Here is a 25,303-nt window from a genome sequence, read left to right on the forward strand (position 1 = left end):
TAAAATTCATTCTGGTTAAAACACTTTTTAGTTCAGCAGGTATTTAAGTAGAAAGACATTCTTAAGTTGACCTAATCAATTATTAAGCCTCTACATTTTATGGGTCAAATATGGTGTTTAAACTTATGTATGTATATATTTATAAGAAACATATGTATATATATGCATGTGATTATGAGTATGTCTGTGTATTTTTAACTTTCCATCATGTAAAATTTGGTAAAACCAAGTTCTATTCCTAGATCAAATGTTCCAGTGGAGTTCTAAGCGAGTTAAAAGAAGTTAATCATGAAAACACAAATCAGCCTCAAACAATTGTGTAATAGATAATGACAATGTAATAAGAGGAAATTTAAGAAACAATCAGAAATTATGTGGTTTTCTCTCCAACAAAGCTCATGTTAAATTAACCAGTAAGCCTTGAAATCATACATACCTGATGATTATTTCATGTTATCTTGTGTTTTAAAAAATGGTTCCAAAAGACTAGATTTATTGTGCTGCAGAATCCCACACTGTTGCAATGCTGTCTTCAATTCAGCCACTTCATATTGAAATTTCACACACAATAATTGGCTGACCTTCACAGCTATGGCAGAAACTAATTAAAGCTGTAAGGCTGTGCTAGCAATGCTTTTGTGTGAAATGTGAAGTATGGTGATAATGAAATATGGGGTGCAGATGTTATTGTCTTAGGTAGACTGTGCCCTTGGTTCACACTAATGAAGAACAGCTATTATTAAAAAGTACTTTTTACCCGTTAATTCTTTTGTGTTGTGATAGTAGAAATAAAAACACAGTGGCATCTTCCTTACCAGCTTCTTTCCCAGTGTAATTTTATGGGATTTGCCAGCTGACTTCTATGTCATTAGACATCCTGTTTCCTTTTTCTTTTCCTGCCAATCTTTAGACCATTGGGAGCCCCCAGCAAGGACCTGGCTGGGTTCAGAGAGCAAAGGGTAAAGGGCAAGTTAAAAATGGTCACCCATAAAGATTTTTAGACAGCGGGAGGATTAAATAAATGAAGCCTTTTGGAAATAACTTTACCTGCCAAGCCGAGATGTCAGTGGAAATATGGGGCCCTCCCCACGCTTGGTGTATGATAGACAAAGGTCACGGCTGCTGTGGAGGCGCATGTGGGGAAATAAAGCAGGCGCCGGCTCTGGTGCGTGGTCAGGAGGCTGGGTTCCAATAGAAATACTTACTAATAGGTCAGTGTGACTGCAGGACTTCCACGAGTTCACATAGAACAAATCGCAGGTTTGCAACAATTGCAGAAAAACACTAGACTAAAGAGAAGGCTCATCGTATAGGTAATTCCCTGCTTTTCATGGGATAATGATCCAGTCTGCTTCTCTTTATCTCTCTCTCCTCATTGATGTTAGATCACTCACTTCTCATTAACAGGGTAGAAGTGGGAGGGACATGAGTTCAACTGAAATGGATCAATTTTCCTACTTGGGCAAGGAGATTGGAATCATTTGCCAAAATAAAAGTTTTCAATTACTTGTGTGATGCTCTTCATTGTGTAAGTTTCATACTATTATTCATGTCTTCCTGCTTTTGTATCTTAGGGCATAATCTAGGAGGTTCTGGGTACTAAAACACAGCAAGGATGGGCAGGAAGTGGCAGAAGAAGCTGTGGAGGGTGTTGAGCATCACTGGATCATCTTAGCTCTGATTGGGCAGGAGACATAGGTTAGTGCTTGGGAGGAAGAGGCTTAATGGCCATGGAAATACTATGGTAGGGGAAGATGTACTGTAGGGTTTGGAGGGGATATCTTCATAACACACTGGGCTCCATTTTCTTGACAGCTGTGCTACTTCTCAATATATTTAGTCCTTAGGAATAGAATATTCAGTGAGATTATACCTGAGTTTGAGGAGTAATTAATGTACCTAGTGATGGGTAAAATGACTGTTGAGACTATGTGTCTCTTCATTTTAGAGAAAGGGTAAGGATTTCTATACTTGTTTAAAGGATAGCTATATATTGTTAGGTGGAAACGTAGAATTGATTTGTTGCTGTAAAGAAGTTTGGTCTACCCTAAAGGAATACACTGTGCCAGTTATTAGAGTATTGCCTCTCAGCTCCAAATCTACCCTTCATTGCCCTGCTTTTAATCATGGGTCATTTTCCTCTTAACAGCTTGTAAAATGTTAAAAATTTTAGTAGAGGACACTACAGGGACGCTAGAAGAGGCCAAGGCTTTTCTTCCCAGTCCCAGTATGTTCTCTGCTTGTTCCCACAGTATAAGCTGGTGAGGAACTCACAGGGCATCCATGAGTAGTGTTCAGCACAAGCAGGTTTCATCATTAGCCCCTTGTATGGCCTCCCAGCATCCCTCAGGGCAGCTTTGCAGAGTTCCACGGGTACAGCAAACTTCTCCACCACGCAGTGGGCCACAATCATGTACTCTCCATGGGGGACTGGGCCTCTCCCTTCTTGAAGGAGAAAGGGCTTCATTGGGTCCCCTGCCTCAGCCCCGAGGTAGTGGCTTCTCCCTATTTCTGCTATTTTTGTAATCTTACCTCCTTGTAGGTCAGTTACCTACACCTAGGAAATCCCCCTTTTTTGTTAATACTCTTTTTTATTAAACTTTCCTTATTCAAATTGTGTGGTTTCTAGTCTCCTGATTGTAGCCTGACTGACTCAATGATCCTCCCATCTTTAGCTCAATAATTTATAAAATAAGTAAATGAAGTCCTTCATTATTATGACTGAGTTAAATATGAAACAAGTGCTGGGCAAGGAGGTATTGGTAATAGTACATGGAGTAGAATATAGAAAATTATAATCAAAATAATTGTCAGTTTTCAGAAGAAATACCCATGAATTACAAAAGATTACAGTCCCATGAAATGTTCAGTATAAAGAACAAATCAAGAAAGCACCAAAATTCTCAACCTTACCCCATACCAAATGAAATGGAAATGAGAAAACCAGAAAATGCAGAAAGGTGATGATGCAGGCACACTGTCCCATGTCAAAATTCCTCTTAGAGAATAGAAAGCCCTGTAATGTTAAATTCTTTGGGCCGAATTTTGAAATGGAGTGATCCTGGTTTATAGTGGAGATGGTCTCAATCTCAGAACTGGTTTCACCCCTATCACAATTCTTTCAGAATGCATCTCCCATGCATTTATTTGAGGCAGACTCCAGAGCATCGCTAAATCGGATAGAACACTGTTCTCTCTTCACAGCATAATCATCATTTTCCTCAGCCAATGTACCATTACACACAATATGATCAATAACAGAGTGATGCCGCTAAATAGAGCAATAAGGAGACCTAGCTGGGCTCTAATGGGAGCCTGCCCTTCCCCAAGGAGAGAAATTGCCTCCCAGGATATCAAACCATGTTTCTCCTCAGCCTGCTTGGCACATGGACTTATGGGCACCAGGAGCAGAGTGTTGTGACGGTAGAGGTCGCCCATGGGAATGGCATCTGGGGACAGCGATTCAGGCACAAAAGGAGAGGGTAATAACTTGTTCAGTGAGAAATAAATGAGATACGGTGCTCCTGGCCAGGTGTCTTGTCTGATACTAATATGCTAGGAGTGCCCTTTTGGCTTAGAAAAAAATAATGTCAAACTTTGTTTTGAGCCAGAGCCCTGGGGACAGCTAAACCAGGGTTGCTGCAAAGAACTGCTTTTTAACCAGAGGCTGAGCAAAATGTGGCTAATAAAACATCAGACGGTCTTGATGGTGGTTTCTTTTAGACCAGACTGGCTCCTAAGTGATGGGTCTTTGGCATCTGCCTATTTAGCTGTGAGGCCCCATGTGTGGTGGAAATTTATTTGCTGCCCCCGTGAAGCACATGTTGCTTCAAGTTGGAAATTGAGAATGACAGTGACTGTGAATTTGGTTCATGTGAGTGTCTCTAGCCCAAGGAGGAGACTATTTGTTGTCTCGTTCTCAGGATAATATATGGTCCTTGTAGACTCCCATGAAAATAACACACATATATATCAAAGAGCTGAACAATTATTTTGTAGTTACACATATCACATCTTCATACCAAATTGATTAGGTTTCTTCCGGCATGTTTATTGAAATCTGGGTCAAAGGTAACCTCTTTAATTATTCAGTTGAACCACAGTGCATTACTATTTATTAACACATTTCTTTTTGTGAGATATGTCAGGCCAAATATAGTTACCAAGCAAAAATAAACAAAAAATAGTCAAAACCCGATATATTGTATTTCCTTGATTCAAAGTTATAATATGTAAGCTACATATATCCTCTAGTGTTTTCAGGGTGGGGGGGAGGGGTTAGGGAAAATTCCAAACATGAAATGTACACATTGTTTGTAAGAAATGTCCTGATTTTAGAAGTGTTAAAATGTAAGAGAAAAAAGAAAGAAAAAAAAACATCCCCCAAAACATTATTTTAAAGCCAAAGAAAATGTAAATTATTATATTGGGGGTTCTTCCTACACCTTGACATTGTATCATACAGAAGGCTAGGGTATCTTGGGGTATAAGATGATGTCATTCATGAAGTTCAAGAAACTCTCTAATTCAAAACCAATAAAATATTCAATTTTAAAAATAAGAAAAAATAGATTGTTTGCATGTCAAAAGGAGATCTTACGTTGACTTCATACATCTTCATTGGAGGTGAAAATTTCTCTTAGGAAAAACTGAATGGTAAGAAGAGAGACCTCCAAGGCATAGAAGCTCTATATAATGACACCAGAAAAGACAGCCTTAAGGATAGCCCACATAAACTCATGCTTGAGCTCTAGTCAGAGGTGAACAAAACAAAAATAAATTCAGAAGGATCTGTTCTTTGGTAATCTATGGAAATTACCTGCACGTCCCATACTGGGGATCCAGCTGGCAACCCAGGCATGTGTCCTGACTAGGAATCGAACTGATTCTAGTCGCTTAGGCTTTAATATATATAGGTAAAATGATTAAATAGTTTCAAAAAGTATGTACCTGCACACACACATTCACACAATTGTGTGTCTTTTTCCTTAAATGAAGTACAACATTAATACACATCTTGATAGATTCTAAGATGCAGGTTGTGTCTCAATCTGGTTTCCCCCTCCCTTTCTCTGTGGCATTTATGGTCATTTAAGACCCAGTTGGCCATACAAATCAAAGATACGCAAGCAAGTAAATGTGTTTATTTAATAGGTGCTGCTTTTTATTCAGAGTCTTAAATGGTATGTAAAGAAAGACATGCTAAAATCTCAATAGGGACAGACAGCTCATAAGTTCCCAGCAGGTTCATGAGAGCTGGGTTGACCTCGCCTTACCTTTCTTTCTATTCTTGAAAATGCTGACACCTGTTTGTTACATGGAACATCAGGTCAATGCAAGTTGCCATGACAGACAAGAAAGAAAAAAGCCATGTTTATTCCTTCTTAATAGTTTTTTTTAAGGGCTAATGTGTTAGCCCATAATTACCATGTGAAAATTTAGGTCCACAAATGAATCAGTAAAGATGAAAATGATATGTGCATTGCTGTCACTCTGAAAAAAAAATATTTGTGTCCCCTACTGGCTAAGGGAAATACACACAAATGTTATATGTATTTGTAGGTAGATAAACACAATGAGACAAAACCTCTAATTTTATGTAAACCCCAAAGGTGCAAGAAGTTGTATTTATTAAACCTGCAGTGAAGTTACAAGGGAACATAAAATTACTATTCAAAACTGGAATGCTTTTATGATGGACAGAAATACATCTGGAGGTTTATTTATTTATTTAAATATGTTTTTATTGATTTCAGAGAGGAAGGGGGTAGAAATATCAAGGATGAGACAGAATAATTGATGGGCTGCCTCTTGCATGCCTCCTATTGGGGATCAAGCTTGCAACCTGGGCATGTGCCCTTGACTAGAATTGAACCCGGGACCGGTCAGTCTGCAGGCTGAAGTGAAACGGCTAAAACATGTGGAGGTATTTTTATAAAAATTATTTGGATTATAGTACCACATGATCGTAAAGATCATTTTAATTCTAACTCTCAAATTCTGTTATCTTTCTTCTTTATTTTTCCTTTTTAAAATTAGAATGCCAGTCCCCTGACCTTCAACGTCCACAGAGAATCATCTATACATTTTGATGTTGCCTAGGAGGCATCTGAACAAGGGCTTGATGATTTAAGAAATGAAAAAGTTTCTTCTTTCCTGTAAATTAGAAAATAGAAGTCATGTCTTTCAAAATATTCCAGTTTATTAAATAACTAAACACACACTTTGTTTCTACCCAGCGTCCCCACTCAGACTCGGCTTGTTCTGATTTTGTGTGCGAGGGATATTTCAACTTGAGGTCAATGAGGATTTTCACTGGCTTGACGGCATTGAATCTGAAGGTTTGATTAGATTGAGTAATTCCACGGAGAAATAAGCACAATGCAATCTATGCTTAGAAAAGTCCTCATTAAAATAGGACTTCAGAAGCTTTCAAATGTTGCCAAATTTAATTTAATCCTGAAAAATCTAATAGTGTTGCCAAAACTTAGGGTTGGCACAATTATAGCGAAAAATCCCAGAAAACAAAAAGATGTCAAGACTGTTGTTTTGCAGAAGTGGTTTGTTTTTTTCCCCCCAAAACACCACAGTCAATCTTGCTATGAGTTTTGCATATCTCACTAAACGCATGGATGTCAGTACCCAAGCACTTACCCACATGAAGAAGGCTTTTGAGTGATGTGACCATGTTTATACGGGGAACATGTTCCAGACTGGCTGATTACCTCCATTAGATTAACTAGGTCAAACATTTAATAGCTGAAATTCACAGACTCTTTTTCTTCAAGCACAGTGACAGTCTGCAAGTCAAATAACAGTATCTTCAGAAAGCTCTATTGTAAAGCTGAATTTGGGTAATTGACACCAATAACATAACAGCATTAAATCACCCTTATTTTTATAGTGGATAAGCTAGTCTGCTTGTAAATATGTTCAAGGATAGCATGTAGGTGGCAGAAGAATTATGCTACAACTTTAACAGCTAATAAATCTTTATTTAAGCAGGGGACCTCTAAAATTTAATTAGGCATATGAAAGCAGAGATCATTCTGAGGGTAAAAATATGCCAATTCTCACAAGAAAAGACATCTGCTTTGTGGAAAAACTTGAAGTTAAAATTTGCTTTTCTGTTACTCTGTCAATAGAAAGGCTTTCTGGTAGAAGAGCAAATATCTAACTTGGAAAAAAAAATGACAGAGGCAGACAGGAGGCATTCCTGGCACACCCCAGAGGAGGGAAAGAAAGACCCATTTGTGAACTTTGTTTGCATTATTTAGCTAATTCAGGTAGACGCCTCTCCTTTTTTCCCCTCTCTTCCTCTTTCCTGGGTCACGTAGAGGTAGTCAGGGATCTATGGCAGATTCAGGAGTACCCATGATGCAAATTGAGGGTTACCTTGTAATTTGAGACTTCAATGCAGTGCTGCTTCTCTGCTCCCAACCTACAAAGGTTTCCTTCTCTTCTCATATCACAAAATATGACTACACTATGGTGATACCCTCCTCCCTAAATTTATAACGTGTATATCTATTGTCCCTCAAGTCCTTTGTAGACTACAGGTGCCGCAGTGCCTAACACTGATTGCTCTTTGTAAAAGTGCAGGGACCACTGGGGCTGGTTACATTCTAATTCCAGATTCTCTAACTTGCGTTTGTATCTTCTTGGTTTTTTTTTTTGTATTTTTCTTCTTGAGAGAAGGGCTTCAGTCAATACAGCATAAAATGGTGACCTTGAGAAAGAGAGCAACATGCTTTAAAGATCACTGTATTCTTTTAGCAAATTTTCTCCTGCTTGAGGTATAGAGTTTGGTAGGCATTGTGGAGGAAGCTATTTAAGTCACAGCCTCTGTTCTCACCGAACTTGATCTAGTTCGGGAGACGAGACATAAATACTTGAAGAATGCAGTGACATTTCAGTTGTAGAAGGTACAGCCCAGGGCAATATACTGTATACACGCGGGCCACAAGACTAGGATAAATAACTCCAGTTGTTTTCTATGGACCAACCCCAGTCCTTGAGCCAACAAAGCTGCTTTTGTTGTCTGTTTGCTTTTCATTTCTCAGGAGTCCTTCATCTAAGAACAGGATAATACACTTTAGCTTGTGCTAAGAGATGCACAAAAGAAGCCAAATGAGCCTCATGAAAATAAAACGGGTTTCTGATGAGATGCTGTAATGGTTCTCTGCTACACTTCATACTTCCAGAGGGTGTTCTGCTGCTTGCATGGTATGTCCTCCCAGTCACTTGTTTTATGCTAAGAAGGTAACATTGGTGACTCACTTCAAATGCCAACAAGCATCAGAAATAATGAATTCAGAATTGAGCTCTTATTAAATAGTTTTTTTCATCTGATCAAATGCCATTTAGGCCTTTTTTTGCACTTTTCTTTATGCTACTTTAAAAGTCATCCTCGCCAGCACCGGTTTGGCTCAGTCGATAGAGAGTCGGCCTGCGGACTGAAGGGTCCCAGGTTCGATTCCGTTCAAGGGCATGTACCTGGGTTGCGGGCACAGCCCCAGTGGGACATGTGCAGGAGGCAGCTGATCGATGTTTCTCTCTCATCGATGTTTCTAGCTCTCTGTCCCTCTCCCTTCCGCTCTGTAAAAAATCAATAAAATGTATTTTTTTAAAAAAATAAATAAAAGTCATCCTGGTTTTGTTTTTTAAAAATAAGTTGACTCTCCCTTTTGTGAAAAGCTTCAGATCTAGCCTTGAATGGTAACGTAATGTGATTTAATGAAAACAGAAGGAGCTATGATATAAGGAGACATACAATTAATTTTCCCTTCTAAGATTCCAGACCTGGGTAATCCTACCCTAGGTGCCCACAGCAAGTGCTCAGTGGCTGGGAATCAGGTACCGGACTTGGCCCTGCTGCTGTGAGCTGACTGGGTGGACTTGAGCAAGTTTCTTGCATTTCAGCTCTTTAGCCATGATATTTGAGGCTTGGACCAGATGCCCTCCGAGCTTCCTTTTAGCTCTAAAATTCTACACGCCAGCCAAACTCCATCAAAAGGCTACTGCATAATGCTTAATATAAACTTGAGTCTTGTTTCCATTAATGTGAGAAACTGAAAATTTTGTTATAATAGAAATGGTTTTGATCTTCCCAGAACTTACATTAGGCTGGAGCCTGCAGTCTCCAAGACCCAGCAATAGGCTTTTAGCCTATTGGGAAATGACAGAGATTTATTGGGAACATTTGGGGGTTTCTGAATCATTGCTTGAAGCAGAGCAATACTGTGATGCAGAAAGTTTCTCTTCAGTGTATTCCTTGACCAGGAGAGTTTCATGATTTTGTTGTCAGTAACAACTGCCTTGTCAGTTCAAAGGTTTGTGGAGTAGTCTTTACATTCACTATCTGTCCATTCTGATTCACAATACCTACTTCAGAGTGTTGTTCTGCAGATTGACAATATAGTGGAAATCACCTTGTATATTACTTATATAGTAACAAATCAGGCCAAACCTCAGTGACCTCACACAACTACCGCAATATTGTTCATGATCTTATGGGTCAGGAATTGGGCAGGAGTCACAGGGGTCTGTTCGTCTCTTTTCTGCGTGGTGTTGGCCAGAGCTAGTGGCTCAGTCCTCATCCATGTGCCCTCCCTCTCCCTCTATGTGGTTTCTCACCCTCCAAGGTCTTTCTCTCCTCATGTGGCCTCTCTGTCTAGGGCAGCCGTGGGCAAACTATGGCCCGCGGGCCAGATCCAGCCTGTTTGAAATGAATAAAACTAAAAAAAAAAAAAAAGACCGTACCCTTTTATGTAATGATGTTTACTTTGAATTTATATTAGTTCACACAAACACTCCATCCATGCTTTTGTTCCGGCCCTCCGGTCCAGTTTAAGAACCCACTGTGGCCCTCGAGTCAAAAAGTTTGCCCACCCCTGGTCTAGGGGGATAGGTGGGACTTCTTAACATCATGGTGGAATTCCAAGAGTGAAAGAAGGTCTGGGTAAAAGTGAAAGAAGTCCCCAAAAGCCATTTCTGCTGCATTCTATTGGTCAAAGCAAGTTACCAGCCTAATCCAGATTCAAGGGATGGGGAAACAGACTCCACCTCTGGGTGGTAGGAACAGCAAAGTCACTTTGCATGGGCATAGACCCAGAGAGGCTTGATTCTTTGGGGGCCATTTTAAACCATGAACCACATCTCTCATAAAGCCTGGCATATAGTAGGCGTTTGATAAATGTGTAACTTCTTACATGTTGCAAATTTCACCAACATTGAACCTTACCAGATAAGGCAACACATATTACCTTGAAGAAAGGAAAGAGGATTGTTGTGTTAGTTGCCCAAAGTCAATGAGTGATAATATTAGAACTTAAGCAGAGTTTTCTTTTGAATTGAAGTTCTCTATTCATTCTACTATAAATTACTGCTGATAGATTGGAAAGAAAATTAAGTATGGAAAGTGATCAGTGAAAATGCCATGGCTGGGAAGACATACATGGCTTTGTTATTTTAGAAAACTGCACTTCTTTGTTTATGAGCCCAATGTTTGAAAACAACAAAAGAATGATATTTTCTTGACTATATTTCTTAGCTATCTTACTTCAAATTTTAATTACATCTGGAGTGATTTTACAACTGAGCTTTAGACATATATTTATTAGTAAATCATTTCTTGGAAATATATTCACACTTCCACATTGTTTCAGCTTTGACTAGGAAGGCTATAGAGCAAACAAGTAAAGCTATTGGAGTTGAGTCAGGCATGATCAGAAATCTATGCCAATCATGGTCTCCTGAATTCAATCTCTGTTCATTCTTTTCCTCCTTCAAGTTTGGAATGAAAACTATGACTACTTTCAGCAAGAATGCAGAATGAAGAACAAGGAAAAAATATTGGTATTTAAAAAATATAGAGTACTCATTACAGTACAAGCCATTATATCATGTTTATATAATACTTAACAGCAATATGTGCAACTCTCTAGGTAAAAGTGTCACACAAAGATTTTTATTCTTTGCATTATAGCTGTTATTATTGTCATTATTTTGATTGAGTCCCTTGTTGAATTCTGAATTCTATTTGAACCTGAAACAGTAATCAAAACTGTGGGCTATTTGATAATCCCCATGAATATGACTGAAAAGTTTTCATGAAAGCCCTACAGACTGAACCCATTGAATTTAGAATAGTTCTCATTCCAGTAGAAAGAAGCAGATGTTCCAAACCAAACACACTCAGTTTAATATACTTTTACATTGGCTTTAATGGACAGATGTTTTGACTATGACATGGCAAGAACAGGATTCGAAATGGTGGATTGAAAAGATTTTGTTCATAAAAGTAATTGCTCTTACATTACAAAGTGCAGGATTTACATGTGGAAAATGTCAGCCTGTTGCAGCATCTCATGATGGATCATGTTACCACAAGCCATGGAGTTCACTAGCAATGACCAACTTACTTCTGAGGGGCCCTTTTAATAGGCATCACATACAGAATGGCAGGGAGGGGGAGCTTCAAATTTAGAGTCGTTCTAGTTTTGTAGTTGATCCTTGATTATACACTTTCAGGATTATCTGTGACTTTTTTCCCCCCATCAGAATTTGGCTTCTGTCTATATTATTTTACAAGCTAAAAACAATTCTCACATGCCAGTCTCTATTTGAAGGGCTTTACAAATATAAATAACCTATTTTATCCTCATAAGATCAGGTGAGAAAAATGGTGCACAGAAAAGCACTGTGACTTGCTGAAGTCATATGCACTATGACTTCATTGCACTATGACACTGCCAGTGGAGGACAAAGACAGACTCTCTCAGTCTAGCTTTAGGGTCCATGCTCTTAACTCACACTCTGCTCTCATTTCATTATTCAATAAGTGGTGGGATCTATGCTGCATTATTTGTGTGGTTCAGGAATTTAAGTGAGACTGGCTTAGGTAAATGATTCTATTGCCCCAGGACTTCCAATGCTACTTCCTAACTTATCTAAAAGTTAGTTCAACAGCAACTTGATGCCCAAATTTGGAAATCAAAAGGGTCTTCCAACCCATGAAATAGTCACAAAGCCCCTACACTGATTCCATGCACTTTACCCCTCAGGCTCTCCTTCCTAATGCTTATTTTGACATAAAAGAGGAGAGGGAAAGGGACAGAAGATTAAGAAAATAGAAAAATATAAACTTCATACTTTTACCCAGCACAATACAAATTTTCATGATGATGGCTCTGAATTATAAGCAGGAGGTTAGCTAATGTACATTCACTACCCTTTATTTAGAAGGCAAGAAAATAGACAAGAAATATTAAAAGGTATTTCTTCAAAATGTTTAGATTTTTAGATTTTGCTTTATAGGCAAGATCTAAATTTCTATATTGAGCGATCATATTTTTGGGATATCCTGTTTCCAGCAGCTCCAGATAACTAAGTAAAAGAAGCATCATTGTGGTAAGAGTTGGAGATCCTCTCCCACTAGCTTGCTGATAAATGAGCTGGGCAGGTCATTCATCCTCTTTGTGCCTTTGACTGCTTATAGGCCTCCCTCAAAGACTTATTGTAAGGATTAAATGAAATAACGTATGTGAAAGTGCCTCGTATGTAGTGTGCTCTCCATAAATATTTGTTAAAAAAGAGCAGTAGCATTGCATTCCAGTGTCAAAGATAAATGATTTTTGAATTATGACTTAGATATTATTTGTGCAATAATACATATGTAGAAATGTGGATAAAGAAAAGGAAGTGATGGTCTTTGGATTCTTCAATAATTATACTACCTTCCTTTTGATTTATCCAACTTTTTAAAAATATATATTTTATTGATTTTTCACAGAGAGGAAGGGGGAAGGATAGAGAGTTAGAAACATAGATGAGAGAGAGAAACATTGATCAGCTGCCTCCTGCACACTCCCCACTGGGGATGTGCCCACAACCAAGGTACATGCCCTTGACTGGAATCGAACTTGGGGCCCTTCAGTCTGCAGGCTGACGCTCTATCCACTGAGCCAATCCGGTTAGGGCTATCCAACATTTTTTGCCTTTCACCTACTATGAGGGATGGAGAGTGCACCTTCCTTCACATGTGTATTTGAGACAAGATAATGACCAAAAAAGAATCAGGCAGCTCATCAGCCTCCTCCAGGCCCTATTATGTCAATCAATAGAAATAACTAAGTGTATTTGTTATTCAAAACAATTTCAACAGAAGGTAGGGAGGATTCAGACTATCCATATAACCTAAGTTTATTGTTTAATATAAAAATGTATATATCTTCTTCAACCAAAATGTTAGCTATTTTCTCTGGGGAGGAGGTAAGAACATAAATATTTTTTAACACCTTTCCAGGAGATTCTGATACTCATTCTCTTGAACCTCCCCAACCATGAGATCTATTAGTCTAGTATATTAATTACACCTGTCCACAATTTGACCTCCCCCGATGAGCAGCAAATTTGGAGGACCCCAGCGAGCTGTGGCTGATCCCTGGCTAACCCTTTTTGACATGGCTGACACCCTCAACATCCCCCTCATGGACTGTGGCATGTGTCTTGTACACTAGACCTACCACAGCACTTTTGTAATCTGCCTGGCCTTCTGTCAACCTTCAGACCTGAGCAAGAAGGGCTTTGCCCTGTTCAGCCACGCCTCTCCCTACATGGTGATGAGTGCTTGAGATAATTGGGCCTGCCTGTCCAGCAGGCACCTTTCCTTTTAGCCCTCTGCTTTCCTAAATTTAAAGTGCTTATGACATACCAGAGGCTCTACTTAAATGCAGTATTTCTGAAGCATGTCTAGGATTCCACATTTCTAAAAATCCCCCGGTGCTGTGAGTAGCAAGGATCTACATTATGTTCTAGGTACCCAGGCTCCTGGAATTCCCAGAGCTAATGACACCAAGCCTGCCTGGCCCTTTCCTTGCAAAAAGAACCAAAGTTTTGCCATTCTAAAGCGGCCTTTTGGGATATTGATTTTAAGCTGTTCATTGAGAAATAAGACTCAGAGGAAGCCTTTGACCCTCCTCCTCTCCTGCCCAAGAGATTCAGACAGAGAAACCTTCTTCAGAAAGATTTTAGGATGTTCCCTCAGTGGTTCTCAACCTTCTGGCCCTTTAAATACAGTTCCTCATGTTGTGGTGACCCCCAACCAGAAAATTATTTTCGTTGCTACTTCATAGCTGTCATGTTGCTACTGTTATGAATTGTAATGTAAATATCTGATATGCAGGATGGTCTTAGGCGACCCCTGTGAAAGGATCGTTCGACCGCCAAAGGGGTCGCGACCCACAGGTTGAGAACCGCTGCCTTAGTCTAATTTGAATTAAGTGTGGTAAACAGAGGGCTTGGACAGCAGCCTGTTAGCTAGGTACCCTGTGTCCCATTGTTCCTGAGTCGCTTGGCAAGAATTTGCCCCGCCACTTGTGTTCTGCACCTCCTCAATTACCTGTGAATTAATTACCCATGCTCACTTCTGAAATCCAATACCCTGTTCACCGCCTTTTCTCCTTTGTCAAAAATGTCTGATGTGCCCAATGTGGCCTCCCTGTCTTTGCAATTTTCATGCTTATGTGAATTCCCCATGCACATGCATTAAAACTTGATTTGGGGGAAAAATATTACTTCATTTTTTAGCCCCCACACTTGGGTCTTTCCTTCTAAAGACACGCTGTGACACTCTGAGACCTGAGGGGTGGAAAAAAGGATGCTTAGAGTGGGGCTCTGTGCACACAGCTAGATGTGTGAGGCCCTTGAGCTGCAGGACAGAGACAGAGGTTAATCGAGAAGTGGGACCACAGGATGGATTCTGGTGTTGGGATCAGGGCCATGAGCTAACTCTCCCCACATGACCACGTTCTAACACAGAATTCCAAGTAGTTCAAGAATTCTAAATTCAATATTGGCCTTCCAGGTGGTTAATTCATGTAGGAAGATAAAACACATTTTACTTTAAGAGTTTGTCGGCTTGGTTATATTTTTAAAAATAAAGGGCATACAATTTGTGGGCCTCCATTAGGTTTTGTGGCAGGTGCCTAAATTGTTAGAAGGGAGGCATCTGATTTTGTTAATTAACCTACCCCTCATCTAGATCCTTCTGAGCATAAACCCTTTTTTTTTTTTTTTTACTTTTTACTTACTAGTTCTTTTGCAGCTGCATGAATTTCCTTGCAATGTTATTTGAATCTCTTTCACTGGCCACACGTGTCTTTTTCATATGCAATTTGGGGGTTCTTAAGAACTTTATTATGTATATTGGACTATGCAATACTGAACTCTCTGGGGGTGTGGAGCAGTCTCAGATTCTTTTGGTTAACAATGCTTGCAAATGTGACTCCAGAGTAGGACAATGAAAGCCACCCAGATGAAAAGAGAAGGCTGACTTGCAATGATCTGGGTTTTTTTTAAAACCTATTCTCTTATCTTATTACAGTATAGTTTTACAAGTCCTGGGTTAGCAGTCACATCTCAGTCCTACCACTTATAAGCTTTCTGATTCTAACTTTTCCAGGCCTTCACTTTTTCACCTCTAAAATAGAGGTAAATTATTATTATTTTTTTTTTCTTCCCGGATTGAGAGAGGGTGGTTCTTGGGTGAAGCACCCCAGAATAAGGCTCCCTCCTCTCTGGTTCTGGGGTGCGTCACCCGACAACTGCTGCTGCCAAGTCAAGAGGTAAATTATTATCTTCTCTAACAGTAAGGGTTAGTAAGAAGATTAAAGAAGATAATACACATGATAGTATTTAGGGTGGTGTCTGATACAGAATGATCGCTCAAGCACTTTTCTAATTAATTCATTCAGGTTTTGAAAATTAAAATTAAAACAATTTTACATCTTTATTATTGAAAGTATTACATATGTCCTCTTTCTCTCCCTTCCCCATTGACCTCTTCTAGCCCACCCCACCCCTTGCCCCAGGCCTTAACTTCCCATTCGGGTTTTTAAAGAGTTTTTTGAGGTATAGTGACATACAAAAAGTTGTGTATATATATAATGTATCCATTTCGACGAATTGAACATATGCACACACCTGTGATATCATCACCACAATCAAGGTAATAGTTCATTCAGGTTTTATCTTCTTATTGAAGCTGCATAAATGTTTTCTGGACCCACTGATTTTTCTCTTCTTTGAAGTCCTTCATCTTGGACAATCATTATCTTACTTTTGCTTGTATCCCATTGCTATTATTGGTTTAATATGGTTTTTCCTATTGTATTTTAAACTGATAAGAACAGATACTACACTTGATCTTAGCCAAAAGGCCGAGAAGCAATCCTGTTGTATTTTAATAAACTTTAGGTCAAGGGCACTACCTTTCATTTACTTTGTACCCTCGCAGCTCAGTGTACAACATCAAACACAAGAAAGATCCTCCAGTGTCTGAGTGTTTGATTAATTCATTGGAAGGGAGTTACTTCAGCACAAATAAGGCTGATAGGGCTTGAATGTACACGAAAAATGGGAAGAGAACAGCAGCAACAACAAAAAGGCTGATAGAAGGAAGGGTTTGGAGTCACCAGAAAGCAAGGGTTGGAGATGGGAAATTACTCCATTTTTGAGCAGGATCAAAGATTGGAACAACCAAATGCCCACCAGCAGAGCTTGGTGGAAAGGCTGACCTGCTTCTCCAACTGCGCGAGGGGCGAGTGTTACTTGAATTCACATTAAACCTCCTGCATTGGAGGTAAGCTTATTTCTTCGCTTGGGGACCCCCTGCCCAACCCTACTTCAGTAAACTCTCTGAATTATTGCAAGATTGGGGCCTGAGTACAGTAGATGAGACAGGAATCATCAGGAAAAAAATAGGAGTCAAGTGCGGCTTGTGCTAAAACAGTAGTTTGTAGCCTGTATTCTCAGTCTGCCTACTCTGCCGCTCACAGGAATGTAAAAATCTCAAGTCAGTCTCGTCCTTCGGGGCCAACCCTTCGCTTCTCTCAATCGCTAAGGCATCCAGCCCAGCCTACTTCAGCTGGAAATAGTGTAGGGCTGATTCTCGAGGCCACAACATGGAACCAAAACAACTGGAGGAGTTAGCAAAACCCTAATTTGTTTACCCGCTTCTGACAGAGAGAAACGTTTATGTTTATTTCCGAGGCTGTGAAAAGATGTGGAGTTCAAGAGTTCTGACACGTTAACACGCCATGCAAGGCTGGAAGCCCATTCGTCCCTTATTAATTCGTTGGTGAGTATATTTGGGTTTTCACTTCACACCAATAAAGCAGGAAGGGATGCCGTTTTGACATTGTTTCTTTACCCTTGCGCTCCATGTAAACAGAAGTTGTCTATCTGGCAGCCTCCAGGCTGTATATTAGAAAGCCTCTGTTTACTTAATCCGAATGTCCGTCTCTTTTCTGCTTGGTATGCAAAATAAATGAAATGAGAAAGTGTGCTGGAATTAGAATTGTGTGGGTCTGAAAAAGACATTTGGGTCACCGAGTGACTAAAAGCCCCCTCTGTTTACATGTTTCTGCAGTTTCTGTCACTGCAGCTGTGTTACGGCTTATAACAACTAATCTCCTTTTATTTATATTTTACTTTATTTTATTATGTATTAAAGGCACTTTTAAGCCACGTCTTCCAAATGTGTCCGAGGTTTCATAACTGTCTTAATAGTGTATACACATTAGAGTGACGGCAGAGAATTTCCTCCAATCTGGATTCTGTTAAGAGTGACTTTAAGAATAGTCTGCAGGACAATTAAAACGTGTTAATCTGTGTTCGAAAACTTGATCCGGTTAAGAATTGGTTTCCCATCTACACATATTTGCCAAAGTTTCCTGCGTCATGTGGCTGGGGTTTCTGGAGAGGAGAACAAAGTGGGTTGTGGGGAGCAGAGGGCTAGAGAAAGCTTGGGGGTTAGGCTCGGTTTTAGGCCTCTGGGCCAGGGTCTTCTTAGCATAACCTATGTTCCGCCGCAGATGAAAATGATGCACTCAAAAGCTGGAATGGGGCATGAGCAAGTGCACGTTTCATGCTCAACAAAGCCTAACGTCATTTCACTATATAATTTGAGTTATGTGTGTGCTTTTAATAAACCAACCCTCCAAAAAATAAATAGATTTGTTCTGCTTAAACTGGCACACAAAGGGCTGGAGGAAAAAAACCATCTTTAACAGCTCTGGGGGATAGGAAGGTAACGCCACACTCCAGCTTCACGTGGGGACTCGTGATCACAATTGGACAGGAAACAAGAGAATCCCATCCCAGGCTCTGGGCGGAGATTTGACTCTGGATCTGGATGGTGTCAGGCCGGAGAGCTTCCCGCCCAGCAGGGGGTAGCCAAGCGCCGGTAACTGGGATGGAATTTGACTCCTGGATCCATTCCCTCAGCGCCAGCGGCTCAGCTCTCAGATTCTAGAAGCTGGAGTTCCTTGCCGGCGCTTAGATGATTTACCCCAAAAAGCCACTCACCTAAGGCCGTCACCCGAGAGCTCAGACCTATGTAATAGATTCTTTGAAAGGGATCCTGGTAAAGGGGTGAAAGAGTGCCTTTATCTGCTCAAGGCCCGGAATGAGAATTGGTGGGCTGGGAGGCAAGTTTTATTATTTTTTTCTGACTCTTTTTCCTTCTCTCCCAGTGGGCAGAAGCCCAGAGTTCCCCGGAGAAGGATGTAGGGAGACCAAGAAGTCAGGACAGCTGGCTGATTCTGCATGTATGTGAGTGTGCGAGCACGTGTGTGTGTGTGTGTGTGTGTGGTGTCAGGGGGAGCCTGCAGACAGAACCCCCACAACCTCCCCTGAGAAAACCGGGGATCCAGTAAGGGAGCCCCCAGGAGGGCTGGCTAAGGACCCGAGCATCCCTGATGAACTGCTGGGCTGCTGGGGGAAAGAAAGGCCTAGCTGAACTCACTGGTAGGGAGGAGAGGAGGTGGGAAGGGACAAAGTCAGTAAAGAAAACATGTTTTAAAGGAAGCCTGAGTTCCTAACTGTCTCGGTTGGAGGAGCTTGAGCCTAGAATACAGTGGGCGCCAACCGAGGTCATTCCAGCCCTGGTCGGTCTCCCCTGCCTGCCTCACCTGGTTGCTTCCCACCCAGGCCATTTTTGGTCGACGCTGCTTTTCTTTGTTCTGTTTTCTCCCAGTGCAATGAACCCTTGCGTTATGGGTTTCTGTTGTAGTTCTAACCTCTAATACACAACCATTACATCTTATCTCGTCTTCTAAATTACTCTAAAATCCAATTACAACCCCCCCTCCTCTCCTTCAAGAGCACACGACTTGCCACATTACTGAAATGCTGGGCTGCTCTTTTGTTTTTCTAAATTAATAATAACTACCATTTTCCTTCTGCTCTTAGCATGGGAGTCTTTTCTATCACCACACAGCTTTCCAAAATGCATATTATGATCTTTTCGCATCTTTGCTGGGCTAAGGATGATTTTCCAAATATTCATAAAAGGTCTGTCCGTTGGTTTTAAGTATCTAAACGTTTGGAACGCTACAATTCTTAAAAGAGAAAGTGTTTTAGGATTTATCTGTTAAAATTTCATCCCTGCTTTGCTTTGTGAAGGCGCCATGGGAGTCCGTCACTTTTAAGGTTTTAAAGGTTAAATTGGCTTTTGTTTGTTAAAATACGTGTGAACTGAAAGCTCTTACAAAAGCATGGAGTTTCTTGAATCCATAGGAAGGGAGTGACTATCTGAAAAGTGGATTCAGCGTCTATACATTATAGAAATGTCTCAGTCAAAGTGAACACGCCAAGAGCATTTTAAGGAAAACTTTAACACTCCCGAGAACATCCCCCAATACTATTTCTGATGGGTACTGTGGTTTGTAATCGAAAATGGCTCCTGGGAAAATATGGTTAAGTTCAAATGTGATATTAGAAAAAGAAATCTGACTTGTCTTAGTGTTTTATAATCACAGGCATGTAATGAAACTGCAATTGCTTTTCTTACTTGCAAATTCTTCGTTTAGTCTTAGAGAGTAAGTATATTTGGCACACCTAAGGCATCTGATTATGCAGCAGCAAAATATGTTTGAGGTGCGATTATTAAAAATATGTATATGGCTAATCAACCACTATGCTTTTCACTTCACAAGTTTGGGCAGTGTTCAGTGGAGCTCTACAATGCAAAGTTTGTACCAGTGAATCCTTTCTCATCCTTGGGCTTTAGCTGCTCAGGATAAATATATCATAAAATGTTGGGAAAATTGAAAAAGTCATAAAGTGCATGTTACATTTCAATCACATATTTTGATAACACCTATTAGATAATTTGTATATTTATTGTGCCCTGATGTTGAATCATTATTCCCTTAAACATAAACACATAGAAAGGCCAGTTATTTTTCTTTAATAAATGAACTCCACTGAGGCATTTTCAGAGGCGAAAGTGAAGACCAAGGAAAGAGCAGGACAGAGTGTGACTGAAGTGGCAGCACCTAGAATTTATAGACGAGATGAACTTGAAGGACACGGTAATCAGGAAAGAATGTCATCAAAAACAAAATACAGGGTGGGCAAGAGTAGGTTAGATTCGCAGCTATCATCACCTAAAAAATAAATCGTAAGTAAGGATACGAAACAATAACAATAAGATAAATAATACAAAGAAATAAAACAATAATTAATCAATAAATAATAATACAAGCATAAACTTGTGTGTTTTGCCTACTCCCAGCTATAAACCTACTTTTTCCCAACCCTGAATAGGAACATAATTGCTACCAGGAGGAAAGCTCAGGGAAAATGGAACATAAACTGTAAAAACAAAAATTATAGTTTTTTCATTCTTATAGTAATTTCTACATTACAGATACAATAATTATACATATGCAAGTATATACTACATAGTTTAAGTTCTTTTCAGTTGTCTTGAACCAATAGACTGTATAATCTTCATTTAACCATGGTGGAATCATCATATTGTTATTTAACATTTCAACAGTACTGATGTAGCTTTCTTTCATCTCCGAATGAAAAGAAAACAACAGCCAGGATCATTTCCCCTTGTACCTCTAAGTTCTGAATATTATCTTCTAGTTTTAGGGCAGCCTCAACACTGTCTGTTCGCTTTAGAGGAAACTAACCCCATTCAGACATTTCTCTAAAGTTTAGGTCTTTCTAGAATTGAAAGAATCTGCTTAGGAATATATGTACCCAAGCATCCTACTAATACGTTCTTTAAGGATCTCTGAGCTTCTTTTTTATTCCTAATTCTTAATGAGTTTTTAACCATCTGGACAAAGCAGATTTATTCACACAATTTAAATAGAAGGGGAGCCCTTATAGAATTGATTTTTTAAAAATATATCAAGAGTCCATTTCCCAACATGTGTGACTATTGCATAGCAAATTTTAAAAGAAACATTTAAATTTACAGCTACAAGATGTTTGCATACTTTGTGTGACTTCATTTTTTTAAAATTTTAAATGAAGATTTGGGGGGCTTGTTGTTAGGTTAATACACAGGCTATGTGATTTCTAAGCTCTTTAAACTGATGTATTGTTTATATCTCCTAAACAAATCAAAAGTCACTATGTGATACATGACTTTGAAAAAAATAGTAAGTAGAAGATAAACCATATTCTCCTAATTTATAAGCCACTCCTAATAGGTCTTTGAGGTTTTGTGTCGATTTGGAGATAGAGCAGGCTTTGGGCCACAGGAGCACCATTTGGGGTGACACAGCAGTAAATTCCTCTGCAGGACCCTAGGGGCCCAGAAGAGTTAATGCAGCTTCCAGGAAAACGGAACACCTGGCCGGTAACTCAGGCAGGAGGATGGCCCGGTGGAACGTGTCACCAGCATGTCTCACTGTGACTTTTAAACAGCGAGATGCGACACTGCAGCGGTTCTCTCCCCTCTTCTCCTCCACCCTGTGTTTCTCCGAGGTGGAGCACCCTCCCTGCAGTGTTTCAATGCTGAAAGTTTATTATGGTCTTAAAAGTGAAAGCCCATCATTTAAAGCAGGGGTGGGCAAACTTTTTGACTCGAGGGCCACAATGGGCTCTTAAACTGGACGGGAGGGCCGGAACAAAAGCATGGATGGAGTGTTTGTGTGAACTAATATAAATTCAAAGTAAACATCATTACATAAAAGGGTATGGTCTTTTTTTTCAATAGTTTTATTCATTTCAAACGGGCCGTAGTTTGCCCACGGCTGGTTTAAAGTCATAATTCCACCTTTAAAGTGGGGACTGAAATAGAGCAGCACGAAACACATAAGGCATCAAGAGGTAGCAAATGTCTCCTCCCAATAGATTTCTGTCCTTACCAGGGGGGCAGTCATAGCAAGTGTATTTTCCGTAGGATTGTGCCCCTTCTCCATTAAAACTAAGCAAGAGCTCCGCGAGACCCAAATATCTTTTAATGCCCAATAAATGACATTTCCTGGCCCTAAAATAAAATGAAATAAAGTTTAAAAGCTCAGAAAAAAAGACTCCAACTTAATAAGACACCAAATATTTTTCAGAAAACGATATCCCGATCAGTTAGATGTAAATGAACATACGGATTGTGTTTCCTGTCCGATGCCAATAGCCTCCCAAAACATTTTAAAAAAAAAAAAGCTAAGCGTAGAATGCATTCTCACTGTCAGGTCCTTGACTTTGGAAACAAAGGAGCTCCAGACATTCCGAAAACTCAAACCTGCCCTCCCCCATCTCTGCAACTTGTGCTTATGTGTTTATTTTTTCTAACACTTCAAACCTTTTCAGGATGCTGTGTACTGATTTGAAAATAACCAGTTTTTAAAACGAAAGAAATGTGTGATAAAATTTTCTGTGAGTCAATTTTTTTTCAGCCACACGAGGAGAAAAACTGTACGGAAAATGACTCTACTTGCACAGGGAAAGGAATCTCAAGGGCCTCTGAATTGGGGATAGAAAAAAAAAATTCCTTGCAGTGGTGCCTATCGGAAATTACTTGAAATAAGTATCTTTTCTTTCCCCTTGAAATAAAGTTCAAGGTAACATTTAAATGAATAATTATTTACCATTTTGTTCAATGCTGGAGTGTGTGGCAGGAGCCATCTATTAGTACAAATGCTTTTTCTGCCTGGAATGGCTCATTAGTTTCTTTGTAGGCTGCCCTGGTTTTAAGATTCAAATTCAAAATCTCCTCTGATTTCGCTGTTCCATTTCTGGCAGCTGGCCAGAGGCAGATATGCATAATATTTCACTGTTAGACCTTGCAAACATTATATCCTGCTGTGCTAAAGAAAACATTGTGTTTCTTACCACATGAAAATAATCCATCACTTTTCAATCAGCACACACAAAAAAAGCTCTACCTGTTTTTTCCATCAGACTCAAGAAAAATTAATGGCCCCAATGTGAAAGGTGGACCCTCGATACATGATCCATTAAAGTACAAACTAATCAAAATATATCTAGCATCTGATTTGCTAAGCAAGATGGAACAAAAGAGGTGTGATGAAAAAAATAGATCTAAGACCCAAACAACCTTGTTCGGTGGGTATTACCTTATTTATTTTAAATGTGGTTGGACATAAATAAAAGATCATGAAGTGGATCTGTTTAATTCAATCCATTCCAATAGATGCTCTGTATTTATCTGGAAGTGATGGCTAGATAGAGATGTGTACTGTGGACTGGAAGAAAATTTTATAATGAAGAAATGTTTTGAAAAGTAAATAAAGACAAGTTAGACATACCTCTACCTTTCAAGTTGGTCACTAGACAACATAGTAAAGTGGAAGTTTTCTTTGGGAGTAAGAAGACCAGTATTTTGTCAGCTTGTTCATGCCTTTCACATGGTGTAAATATACAGACTTTGTAAGATAGAAATCTGTACCTGAAACCTATATGATCATGTTGACCAATGTCACCCCAATAAATTTAATACAAAAAAATAAGTAAAAATAAATTTATGCCTTTAGTAATGCTGATGTTGCATCTGGTTTTGAATAAGGCATGAGGACTTTTGCTACAAGATTCTAATCAGAAAGATGCCAGCCATCAAAAGAGTGACAATTTAAAAAACAATTCATTTTATAATTTTTTTAAACATATTTTATTGTGATTGCTTGAATTTCTTTGCAACTACTGGATTTTGGAAGTCTTTTTTCCCCAGTTTCTCGTTCTCTCTCTCTCTCTCTCTCTCTCTCTCTCTCTCTCTCTCTCTCATTTTCACTCTCTTTGGTATGACCGGTGTCTTTGAGTTTAATGCATTAATAAAAATGTATTAAAGAAAAATGCATAAATGGAAAATCATGCTAATACTAAGATGATGCCTACACCAGTAAATAATTTTACCCGTACAGTATGTTTACTTGTGACTTCATGTTTAAAATACCACATTATACTTTTTACTGATATTCCAGTTTTTTTCTTCCCTCCCCCCTCCCTCCAATCTCCAATTCATGTTCTAATTGTCCTTAGGTTGGTCTTCCTAGAGCAAAACTGATTCGCTCACTTCTCACATCTCAATCTCCTGTCAGTTCATCCCCTCTGGAATGAGAGAATAGAGTTGAATGGCTCAAAACCCATCATTTTGTACATGGGTAAGCTGAGGCCCAGGGCTTTGAAGTGACTTACCTGAGGACACTGAGTTTGGGAATGACAGTGCAGGAACCCCAGTCCAGGACTTTCTGCACCACACTGCTAGGCCTCCTTTCCTAGGCCTGAGCAGCTCAAACTTTAACTGGTATGCAAACGGCCTGGGGAACTTGTTAAAATGTGGGATCTGACTCAGGTCTGGGTTTGGGCAGAAAAATCGGTGTCTCTAGAAAGGTTCCGGGACATCGCACTACTGGTTTGGAGACCACCCTCAGAGTAGCAAGGACTGAAGAACTATGTCATGTTCTTAGACTGGCTTTCAAAGTATTTTGAAGTCTAATCCTGTCTTCCACTGGCTTATATGAAAACCTTAATCTAGGTATAGAGGCTATGTGCTCAGTTATTGAATACCTTTTGAGTGTTTTGACTTTAATTTCTGTATTTAGTCATTCCTTCTTCTTCCCTTTGTGTTTTTGCAGTTAAATGTATATTTTTTTTAAAAAAAAATATATTAAATTTCAACCTAAGAAAACTTTCTCACGATAAAATGATTTTCCCGCCTCTTATCATCTCTATCACTCCTCAGGAGCTTAATGAGTCTTTGTAAAAAACAAACAAACAAAAAAAACCAACCCTGTTCATTGAATAGAAGAATAAAACAAATGTATGAATGAATAAAATAAAGAATGAGGTACATCAAGTTGTAGGAGAAGAGAAACTGAAATTCCTGAGCTCTGTGAAAAATCTCAGAATTAATAAAGGGTTTTTCTCCTTTTCTTTTACTACACTTTATGCTGAAAATACTTGAAGGCCAATTGTAGAAAATAAAGTTTGGGAAGCTATGTCATAGGTCAAGGGACATCAATATTTCTGTATAGTT

General features: G+C 39.4%; 1 pseudogene; it reads right to left on the bottom strand.

The window, feature by feature from the left end:
• Positions 1-16,121: 16,121 nt before the first annotated feature.
• LOC132214126 (U2 spliceosomal RNA) lies at positions 16,122-16,232 on the bottom strand (annotated as a pseudogene).
• Between the last annotated feature and the right edge of the window lie 9,071 nt (positions 16,233-25,303).

Source organism: Myotis daubentonii, chromosome 12, assembly GCF_963259705.1.
Source record: "Myotis daubentonii chromosome 12, mMyoDau2.1, whole genome shotgun sequence".
NCBI lineage: Eukaryota > Metazoa > Chordata > Mammalia > Chiroptera > Vespertilionidae > Myotis > Myotis daubentonii.